This window comes from Artemia sp. Qi Xiang Cuo, chromosome 12 (assembly GCF_049724085.1).
Source record: "Artemia sp. Qi Xiang Cuo chromosome 12, ASM4972408v1, whole genome shotgun sequence".
Taxonomy (NCBI): Eukaryota; Metazoa; Arthropoda; class Branchiopoda; order Anostraca; family Artemiidae; genus Artemia; species Artemia sp. Qi Xiang Cuo.
This window is the reverse complement of record NC_142805.1, coordinates 69,606,572-69,618,393: the sequence shown is the minus strand read 5'-3', so window position 1 is coordinate 69,618,393 and position 11,822 is coordinate 69,606,572. Positions and strand designations below refer to the sequence as shown.

At 40.5% G+C, this 11,822-nt stretch overlaps 1 pseudogene; it reads left to right on the top strand.

Moving 5' to 3' along the window:
• Positions 1-9,709: 9,709 nt before the first annotated feature.
• LOC148946452 (52 kDa repressor of the inhibitor of the protein kinase-like) lies at positions 9,710-11,037 on the top strand (annotated as a pseudogene).
• The last annotated feature ends 785 nt before the right edge of the window (positions 11,038-11,822 follow it).

Genomic DNA, 11,822 nt, shown 5'->3' with positions numbered 1-11,822 from the left:
TATGAACTTCTACCGTATTCCCCAGCTCTGTTTGAAAGAAGTGGTGACTTGGGCGACATATTTCTCCGCAGTGGAGCTAAGTCACCATTACTGGATTATATCAGGTGCAAGGCTGGCTTAGAAAGTTGGCCTGAGCATTCTTGCTCTAGTGCAGATGTACTGGTTATTGATTCCATGGCCTATTTAAGAAGCCATCCCCCTAGTGATTTCGAAACAGTGGAAACGTACTCCCGAAGAATGTTGAAACAGTGGATGTATGCTTCTTCGCATGTGCGAGAAATTCACGTTGTAGCTGACAGATATGACGGTTTATTCGGGTATCGAGATGCCGCTGGAAATCATGTCAGCTTGAAAGACAGCAGCGGTTGCCACGAGCACAGAGGTGCGAACGCTAGAGCACAAATATTGCTGGGAAGGAATACAAAGCTGTTCAACTGGACCTCCATCTTGGCGAGTTTCGAAGACAAAAAGTCAGCTCCTTGAGGTTCTCTTTGAGATTTGTGAAGGGTCTGTGGATCTCGTCAAGCAAGGTGTGACACTGCATCTCTCGGGAGGCTTTTCAGATCGGATGAAAGTTGCGAAATTGCCAGCAAATGTCAGTGCAGAAGATTACGAAGAGCGTCTCAGCTCAAACCATGAAGAAGCGGACACAAGGATAATTTTACATGTCCTTGACGCTCCAGGCAGAAACTTAAAGGAGATTGTTGTGCTAGCAAATGACACTGACATAGTTGTTGGACTTCTGTATCACTGCTGTCAGCTATTTGAAAAGAACGAGCTGGTTGGTCCTGCCATATATGTGAATTTTCAGAAGTATTCTGTGCCAATTCACCAGCTTTGTGAAGTCCTGCCGAACAGTTTGCTCAGTTGCCTGCCAGTGGTCCACTGTGTGACTGGGTGTGATACCGTCAGCTATTTTTATGGCAAGGGCAAAAAGTTAGCTATGAAAGCAGTTGAAAGAAGGAACCTCTATGAAGATATCCGGAACGTGATTGTGAGGCTAAGGTGCGACGATGTCCAAGCTGTCTTGGAAGAATTTACATCTGCCTGCCAAAAGGTAGTCGTAGCAATGTATGACAAAGACCCTGGTGACTTCCGGTCTTTGAACAATTTGCGCATTCACCTGTACCCAAGAAAACGGGAACTGAAATACTTGCCTCCGATGGATGACGCTTTTTCTTTTCACGCTATGCGTTCTTTGCTACAGGTCAAATTCCTGTTGGAAGCGAACTTGCCAAGGCCTTCGCCAGTTGACCCTACTCGATTCGGCTGGACTTTTTCGAAAGGCAAAATCTGTCCAGTTCCAATGGGGAAAGTTTCCCACAAGGTACCAGTCCTGAATACTGCCTTTGCCGAACTTGCTCTAGAGCCTGTCCGTGTGTTGACAAGAATAGAGGCTGTGATTTGTTGTGTCAGTGTGCAGGAAAATGTAACGAATCGGCAGATAAGTCCTCGGAAGACGAGTTTTAAAATTTGGACGATTCGTTCTTATATGTAATAGCCATTTGTTCTTTTAGTTGTTTCATTTTGAGTTAAAAGTTTCTTAGCTGTTCAGTTTCTCCTCTTCTCTGCTGCGAGGTGAATTCGCAATGTTTCCTGTATTAGGTTTCTAAAATCGATGCATTTCTGGCTTTACTTTGACACTTACATATTTTATTCGTAGCTAAAAGCTGAAGAAACCTAAAACTTTGGTCTTACAACGACAGGCTAACATTTCTCAACAATATAGCGGTCGTTTCCGGAATCAGCATGGTCAGTTACGTTGGGTCCAACCTCCGTTTCGCGGTCATCTCGCTGACCACACCTGTGTCAGTTTTCAGAGGCTGGGTCCTAGACTAATGGTAGTTTTACTTGGTACATTCTTTCAGATCTGTCTAAAGATAAATTGAAAGGAGATTATGAGCTTGCGCCATGTTACAAATTTCTTCAAGAAAACACTCATTGACTGCGGAAACAGAGAGACTGTGACAGTAACTGAGGTCCTGAAAATCAAAATAAAGCAAGTAGTAAGAAAAGAAAGAGTGACGTCAAAGTCCAAAATGGTTGAAAATTTGGTCATCAGATATTAGAAAACGCGAGAAAGAGAAGTTCGGGTCTTCCAGTACCAGAAAGTGTGAGAAACAAAAGTGAGAAAAGAACATTAGGAGTACAGGTCTAAGATAGTTCATGTTCAGATATTAGCATTGATGAAGACAAGTATTTGAATTTGCGAAGTCAAATGAAGATTTGGATATTACAGTGAAGGTGGCTAGAAGTAAAGGATCCAAAATTGTGTCCATATCTGAAAGTGATAGTGACTCGGACGACTCAAAGAATAAATCTGAGGAAACTACTGCATATACCAAAAAAAAAGAAACAAGTTTTAAACTAAGTGAAAAAGCGACCCAGAGGTCAGTGAGTTCGTTGTGAAATCTGCTTCATATTCCTTGAGAGTTTGCGTCGTTGACATCCTTGAGAGACATAAGGGGAGGATTGTCAAATGTCAGAGATCATGCTAAAACGAAAAAGCACATTCTAGCTGTACAAAAAAAAGGGCCAGGTTCAGATTGAGCAAGTTTTGGAATCCAGCGCAGAACCTAGAAGCAAGGTGAGGCTAGCTCGCACGATTGCGATAGCTGAAGAGAAAATGGCGGTGTGGATAGCATCTGAAGGCATCCCTCTCAGAAAGGCTGATGCATTGACACCCTTAATAAGGGAAATCTTTCCCAACTCGAAAATTGCAAATGGAGTAAAAGCAATGAGTACAAAGCAAGTGAAATCATAAAAGCGGAAATGCCTCAATGACAATGCCTCAGTCAACACAGGTGTCCATCGTGGGCTTGGTGCCCTTTTCAAAACCGAAGTGACGTCTCTTTTCACTATCGGGTGCACAAGTCATTTGTTGGCGCTCTGTGCCTCAGCAGCATCTAAAACCTTGCCCGACTGGTTAGAGTCTTTTGTGCATGATACCATACACTACATTACCCATAGTTCCAAGAGGATTGGAGAATTTCGTGACGACGAGAAGCTCTCTAAAATTTAAGCTAAACAGTTGCTATCGGTGGTTTCTACGACATGGCTCAGCTTTGAAGCAGCCATCAGACGGCTATTAGAAACCTAGAATGTCTTGTTATTGTTTTACAGTAGTCACGCCTTATACGAGGGTGCTGCCCACAAGGCGAGCAAGGGGAATTCACTCAAAATATACAATACTTTGAACAATCCTGTCATGAAGGCCTATCTCTATTTTCTTACATACGTTCTTGAAATTATCAACTCCCTAAACGCTGAGTTTCAGAGCAGGGAAACAAGAATCCAAAGGCTGGCGAGCAGCTCAGGCACGACGTACTCAATATTACTCCGATTGTTCGTAAGAAAACGCGTGATACAGGTAGCAAAATCACCTTTCTCTGCAGATCTGGTTCCCGCGATCTATCTTGAACTGGAGGACATGAAATTAGGCACCAATACCGAATATTACCTGGAGGAAAATGGATTTAAGATTACCAAGGACTCACTCAAAGCCTTTAGGGTCAACTGTTTGAGATTTTTAGTGGAGCTCCGCAAGCAGATGAGACAAAGAATAAGCTGACAAGACCCACTTTTGTCCGATCTCAAGATTTTGGACCCCAGCGTTGCACTTGGATGTGAAGAGGTGATCATTATTCGTATTCTCGTGCGCTTTTATCTGCTCCTGGGAAGCGACGCAACGATTGTAGAACGCAAGAGGGAGAGCCTTGACCCTCAGCTGCAAGAGCTCAGGTTCAGCCGAGCTGATCTTGGTTCAAGATCGGTTCGTTCAATCGTCTGCTTTCTGGAAGTGTTTTACATCTAAAAAATGGTATTGGTGAAAAAAAGTTTCCTGATCTGGCGACCTTTATGTTGCACCTCTGTTGTCTTCTTCATTCAAGCGCTACTGCAGAGCGACAGTTCTCTGTCCTGTCACATATGAAGACAAGACTGCGTAACAAGCTGAAACCCGTGAGTTAGTGCATTGATGATGACCAAACAGTTGTAACAGAGGCAGCTTGTAATACAGAAGATCCTCGTCGTGCTGAACAGGACAGCTCGGACTAAGTCTATGACTATGAGTAGAGTACTGACTTTGATGGGATGAGTATTTCGTTGCTTTCATGCATTCCAGCTCCAATGCAAAGGGTCAGCTCGTAATTCTTCCTAGTACCAACGATAATCCCTCCTTTTTTTCCTTTCGAAGTGGACAATTTTCTTTTCTCATTAAATCGTAAAAAAAATGAGAGGAAATTGTGTGGGAGCTATGCATCTAAAGAACGGAAGCCCTCTTTTAACCAAACACCTCACACTGCTAATGCAGATGATATCCACTCAATGTACTTTGCCCTCAAGATTCTCTATCGGTGACCTTACTCTGATCCCAAAGAAGGGAAAAGCAGTACCCCAGTGTACCTCGTTTCGGCCCATCACCGTCACAACCTCTCTTTGTAAACTCTTCGAGCTTCTCTTTAGGGACGAACTCGAAGCACCTTGCTGTACACCTCCACATTAAATTGGCTTCAAACGAGGAACTGGCTGTGCTGACCCTCTCACTGAAGTAGCAAACGCTCTTATTGATGTCGATTCTGCGGGAGAAATTCTAGTTCTTTATCGGATCTTTTATCGGGTCCTCTTTACGTCACACTAGATCTCTTCTCATCGAGCATCTTAACCGTCAAATTTCAGCATCTTACGGCTCTATTGTCACTTGTGAGTTCTGCTTCAATCGTCATCTCTTAGCTAGTCTGTTCAATGCAGTAGCCCTCCCCCATATATTGTACATCGCCCCATTTTGGAAAATATTTACAAAATCTGAAAAGTCAAAAATCCGTTCGCTGGTTTTCCGTTTTTCAAAATATTCACAACGTCTACCACCTTGGCACAGAAATTCACCTATAGTTAAAAATAAAAAATTGCAAACCCAGAACTAGCTACCTCTCGAGTTATTGGAAAACACAATAGAAAAGTAGCTGGTCATGAGCTAGGCCCACTTCTAGTGCAATAGCTTCGTCTGATGTTATTTTTATATATTTATGTATGAATATGTTGATGTTGTATGTGTGAATTTGCTTTTGCTTTGTTTGATTTTGTTCTTATTTTGTCCTTGGATTAGCTTCGTTTTGATTTTGTTGTTATTCCTATTTTATCCTTAATTTATTTATAGCGGACGTTCTATTTGATTGTTATTGGTTTTGTCGATATTTGGCTCATACTATTGTTTTCTTTTCTTTTTTTTCTCATATTTTGCTCTGTACTTTCCAAGTTTTTGTAGACGGATTTTCAATTAATAAATCAATAAAAAATTGTTATTAATTGATGAAAAGAAACCCATAACTGATCTTGTGGAAGATACTAGGCCAAAAAGTTGGAATGAGCTTCAAAAACAGTTTAAATAAAGATAATTTTGATCAGAAGTGGGGTTTGCAGATGTACTTTAAGGGGTGAAAAGATTTTTATAAGCTTTTCCTTAAAGCGAGAGAGGATTTTTGAGTTGAGTTTTTTCAATTCGATCTTATAAGGTTGATAGAAAGGAAACATCGCGAAAGGAAAAACTTAATGTTTCTTCAAGAAAAATAAGATTGTAAAGAGATTATTAAAAAAATTAGTAGATTATTAAGATTTCAAAAAGTTTCCCGTTTATTTTTTAAAATTTGTCTTTTTCTTAATGTTGAGGAGTGCGAGTTTCTAGTTTTTAAAGGTTTGACTGCCTCTAATGCTCCCATGGTTTGTCGTGGTTTTCCTATACCCTCTGTTCCTGTTTTTCGATGGTTGGGTATTGCTGTTACCAAATCAATTTCTAGCCTACGCCAGTGCACTGTTCGTGATGTTAAAAAGGAAATTCAAATTGGTTTTTCTAAGATTGCTGCCAATTGAGGGAAGAACAATAAGTACTCGTAGAACAAAAGGGAAATTTTTATACAAGACAGTGGAACGTTCCACTGTCTTGTATAAAAATTCCCTGTTGTTCTACTTATTGGTTATGATGGAAAGGCAGTGTGGTCTTCGTCACTATTTAATCGAGGAAAGTATAACAAAAGTGCAATGGGTAGACTGTATTCTAATTTTTGTGATCATTCTGTGCTTTACCTTTCTGGTCTTTATCCCCTTTTAAAGAAAAAAATGTAAAACATATCCGGGCTTTTTATTTCAAATATTGTAAATTTTTACTTTATGTCCTCCCTTGGTATAGTAATGATAAAATAATTCGTAAGTTTGAAGTAATCGATGTAACAGCAAAGCTGGTCGTGCTGCGTGGAAGGTTTTCGGATTCAGCTTTTTATCGTTTTTCGCATCATCATCCTTTGGTCTGTCTGGTTGGTTAATTTCATTGCAGTGTAAAACTTCATTTTTTCTATTTTTGTTCCTTGTCATACTCATAACTTTGTGTATGAAATGGGTTATAAATAAATTATTATTATTATTACTCGTAGAGAAATAAGTGAGAAGAGCCAGGCAACTAGAACAGACCTAAAAATTGCAGCGTAAGTGGATTTAATTGTTTTGGTCCAGAATCAACATTGCCTAAGGACATGTTCAAATTTTCAAACTTCTTGCTGTAGGGTTCGCTATAGGATTTAGACAAATACATCTCTTTACATTTGAACAGATTTCCTCTCACCCTCCAAAGATTTCCTTTCAACCTTCAAGGAAATTTTTATATATCCCAAACCTAGCATTAGGTAACTGTTGATAATATCTGTTTCTTTTGCAGGGTTTAAGCTGCTGGTCGAAGTTATAATACCATGACTCGGATCAGTTGTGACTTATCAACCAATATCATTATATCAACCAACTATGACTCAGATCAGTTGTGACTTATCAATCAATTTCATCATATCAACCAATCAAATTTTTGTGTTTTTCTTTGCCAGTCTTGTTTGCCAAGAATCGTAGTGGAGATAATAGTTTTTTTCTTCATTCGAAAACGTCACAGCATTTACTTGAGGATTATGTGCAAGCGGTTTAGTTTAAACCTTGTGTCCAAGACAAACGTGACTCACTAAGCTGCAGTACCCATTGCTTCGGATTAGAAGATGCCAGAAATTGTAATCGGATCATCGAAATTTAGCGTGGTTTCTAAGAAAAAAGGGTGGTGTGTTTTGAAAATGTGATTTGTGAGAACGTGAAATTTATCCCCCTGTCATCCTTTCGAAACCTCTGATATCGTCACCTCAGTGATATAGAACTGTAAGTGGGTGACCAAGGTTGATGTCTAGCGATGGCTTTAGTCCTTGGCAAAATAAACGTGTGGATGCCCCCTTTCCTTTTTTTATGATCTACCAACTTATTTTACGTCTGCAAAAATTTTTGCTTTGTGTTAGTTAAGTACAATTCTTCAAAGTCAGATTTCTCGTCTGTCAGATTTGGAAATGCTAAAAATTTAGGGACACTGCATCATTTTAACTTAAATTAAACAAAAATGCAGAGAAGATTTTTCGCTAAATAATTTAGCCCTACAATTCCCTTAAGTAGCTCAGGACTATTTCTGAATGTTCAGAAAAGGGCAAGATAGAGGAGTTGTTGAACAATTTTAACCACTTGAAGAACCAGTTTGCTGAGAGGTTAAGGTGATTGACGTCTTTTGTTCTGGATTTCGGAATCTGGTGGAAGAGTCTGTTAATGATGACTGAACTTAACAAACTTGTTTTGCAACAAACTACATCTTTTTATTTTGCCTTCCATTATTTTCCGAACTTTTTTTAAAGCAACGTAATTTGCCATTCTATCCCCTCGCAGCATAGGTTCCGCTATGAGGTAAAACTTACATAATTTGAAAGAAAATCCGCAAACCAAAAAAAATCGATAGTGCCTGCCTGGAATTGCGAATAGATTCCCAGTCTGGGAATTGGAATTTCTTTCAGGCTTGCACATGGTCTTTAAGGAAAATCCTATGCGTCTGAACTTAGGGTGCAATTACACGGTGTGGAAAACCGTGCGGAGATAACCACACGTTTTTCCATGCGGATTGAACAATATTATTTTCAACTTTAAAACCATGTAGGCCAAAATAGACGACTCGTTACAACAGCCGTTCGGACCTTGTCACCCAAGATCGTAATAGCAACCAAAGATAAACGACTCGCATCTTTTTCGCATAATTAATGCAATTGTCGAAGTGAAAATGCCTCTCGATGATTGGTTCTTTACTTTTCAACTAATATAGGTAGCGGTATTGATAAAAAAACTTCGCTCTGTTGACATTCTCATGACGATATATTTCTGCCATCTATTGAAATTGAACAAGCACTACATTTAATTTATAGGTGTCGTTAATGTCAAAGCCGGAAATACCTGCAGAACTCATGCAGGGAACATACCGCTAGGTAGCAGACCTCTCGATTTTCCATGACGTGTTTTCGGGCCAGAGCCAGATCTTCCCAGGTTTAAGCATCTTTGCTAGTAACGTTCAAGCTTTCCTACTCCGGAGTACCAAAAGTAAACTCTAGTACGAAGGCCTGAACACGCTCTAAAAGTGGTCCCAGGTTTTTTGACGAATTTTACACCTTTTTTTGCACATTTTTCACAAGTTTTGAAAATTCGTATTGGCAACACTGGTGGATACCCCCTCCCACACCTTGTAATTTCCTGAAATGCATCTGTTAGTTATGTTGTGATGGCCATTTGTTGTCGTATAAAATTCAAAAACAGCTCATTCGATTGGAAATTGAAAGGGCCAGTGCCCTTTTTATTAGTCGAAAGTGATCGGAGGGCAACCGACCCCCTCCCAAGCAAACCGTCACCCCAAACACATCCAATCAAAATTTTGAGATAACCATTTTATTTGACTTAATTGAAAGGACCGGAAAATATGTCTTTGAGGATGACAACACCCCACCCCAGCCCTCAGGGCAAGGTAAGTTATAACCTGGGGGCACATAAAGTTTATATAAATAGGGTGATCGTATAAACTTCAGAGGGGACTCGTTTGATTGGTAATCAGAAGTTGTAGTGCCCTTTTTCAAATTCAGAGTGATTGGAGGGGGATACCCCCCAGCCAGCACGTACGCAGGAGGGGGGCTTCCAAGCCCAGACCCCCCCCCAAAATCGCACGATTATTTTTTTATTTTCCCATAATTTTCTGATAGTTCTCACCGAATAAGGGATAGTGGCTAAATACTGATCTAGACACAAGGTGTTAACCGTTTTCGATGATTTTTCGGCCTGTAATTACCCGATTGGGTCACCAGCATACTATTAATCCATTTCCTGTTCAAGTTGTTTGAGCTAACTGTTAGTTTTTAAAGATTATCTGTTTGTGGGTGGTCCTTCCCTAGGGGATAAAGTGGGCATTCTTGCAGTTAAGCCCAGGCCTTTGCTGTTGCAGTTGACAGTCTATAACCAAGTGTTGCTAAAGATAGGACAAATGTGAAATGTCGAAAAAACAACAGAGTGTTCTCCAGCTTTGGGGTAAAAAACGACGAATTAGTGAGGTTGACTCGTAAAAAAGTGGCAATGGTGATCAGCTGAACATTGCCGTTGCGAATGAGTCTTCAACTTCAGCTCAAAAATCGATACCAAATGCTGAGGTAGTAGCAGACAAACGTGATGAAAAAACATTGACGTTGAGCTTGAGATTGGAACCTTTTTTGAAAGAAGGGGTTCGGTTTCCGATGAAACAAAATATAATTTACTGAAAAGGCATTTTCAGCCAAACAAGGACTATCCTTTTGCAGTTCATGTCACAGGCTCAAAAATAAAGAAGTTTCAAGTTAGCTGGATGGATAAGTACACTTGGTTAGTATTTTCTTCAGTGAAAAAAGGATTTTTCTGCAAATATTGTGCTTTGTTTGCTTGTGATCAAGCCGGAAGAGGGTCTCACCAAAAATTAGGGCAGCTTGTCTTGGAGCATCACGTGAATCAGAAAAACGCCCTGGAAGACTTTTCTAAACATCAGCCAAACTCTAACCATAAAGACCCTGTTGTTTGGGGGGAAAGTTTTCTGGCAACAGTGAGCAGGCAAAAGTCCTCTATAGTGGAAGTCTCGAATACTCAGAAAACAGATGAAATAGAAATAAACAGAAAAAGGCTTCGTCTCATCACAAAAACAATACTATTGTGTGGACGGCAAGGACTTGCAATGCGTGGGGACGAAGATTCGGGGAAATTTACCTTTGTCGACCCTGTAACAAACGAAGAAAATTTTAGGACCTTGCTATGCTATCGGATGAAAGACGATCCAATAATGAAAGAGATGTTTGAGAAAAGTGCGGGCAATGCTGAGTACTGCAGCCTCAGAATTCAGAACGAACTAGTTGATATTTGTGGACAGCTCATTACTACAAAGACTGTTGATCAAGGGAAATACCTCCTTTTTTCACGATCCTCGCGGACGAGACAACCGAAAAATTAAGGCAGGAACAGATGAATCTAGGGCTTCGATTTTTGGACAGCGAAACTTTTCAGATCAGGGAAGGTTTTTTCGAGTTTGCTATTGTTGAAGACTTGCGAGGTGAAAGCCTCGGTCAGTTTATCATAAGTCGAATGGAGAAACTTGGTCTCGACATGAAACTATGCAGGGGCAAGGGTATAATTGGGCTGCAAACATGAGTGGGCATTTGTCAGGAGCCCTGGCTTTTATCTCGAACAAATATCCGCTCGCCAAGCATGTTCCCTGTGTCGCCCACTCCTTAAACTTTGTAGCGACGGACTCGAACAAGATTCCTGATATCAAACACTGTATGATGGTTATTCGTGACAGTTAATTTCTTTCACTTCAGTGCCAAGCGAAGCGCTGTCTTAAAAACTTACACTCAAGTCAATCTGAAAGGAGTGTGCGAAACTCGACAGGTCGAAAGACACAATACGATACAGATATTAAAGTAGTTAGTTGTTCCGATCTTTAAGGCCCTAGAAGACATAGAGTCAAATGGGGACTCCGTCGCGTCGTCAAAAGCCAGAAGTCTGCTCAATAACATCCTGAGCTTGGACTATATAGTGACCCTTATTGTGATGGATTTTTTCTGGGGTACACACTGAATTTGTCTAAGCTGCTGCAGTCAGAAAACATCGATATGGCTATGTGCATTCAGTGTCTCGAAAATGTGACAGGAATGTTTCAAGATAGACGAAATAAGGCGGAGGAAAAGTTCGGTCAGCTGTTTTCGGAAGTCATGTCACCATTGTCACCATTGCCATGCCACGAAAGAGAAATATCGTCAACATCTCAAAGGATATCCCGGCAGAAAAGAACATGGAATTTTACTATCGAGTTTCCCTTTTCATCCCATTCGTGGACCAACTCATACAATCACTCGAATCTTGATTCACAAAGCACAAGGTTATTCTGAAAGGCCTCAGCGGAATCCTGCCATCTTTTGTCGTAAAAGAGCCTCTTAGCAATGTTAAAAAACTGATCAAGTTATATGCCTCAGATCTAAAAGATCGGAGTCCTCTATGAAGGCTGAGCTTCAATTATGGCGGGCTAAGTGGCTGAAAGTAGCTCCCTGTGTTTTTCCAAAGACGGCAGTGCAGAGCCTGGCTGAGTGTGAGCGAGGCATATTTCCCAACGTCCATACATTACTCCGTATTTTCTGCGTCATTCCTAATTCTACAGCGTGTTGAGAGGTCATTTTCGTCAATGAAAAGGCTAAAAACCTATCCCCGTAGCCAACTGAATGAAGGCTGACTGAATGGCTTGGCACTTTTGCATGTCCATCAAGATATTTCTGTATCAGTGGATGAGATTCTGGAAAAGTTCGCTCTTAGCTATGCTCGTAGGTTGCAATTTAGAATATAGGGCTAGTCTCTATTTCTTGATATATGTGCTTTTGGTATTTGTAGATGTTACGTAATACAATGTACTTTCTATCTTCTGTTTTAAAGGATTTGGC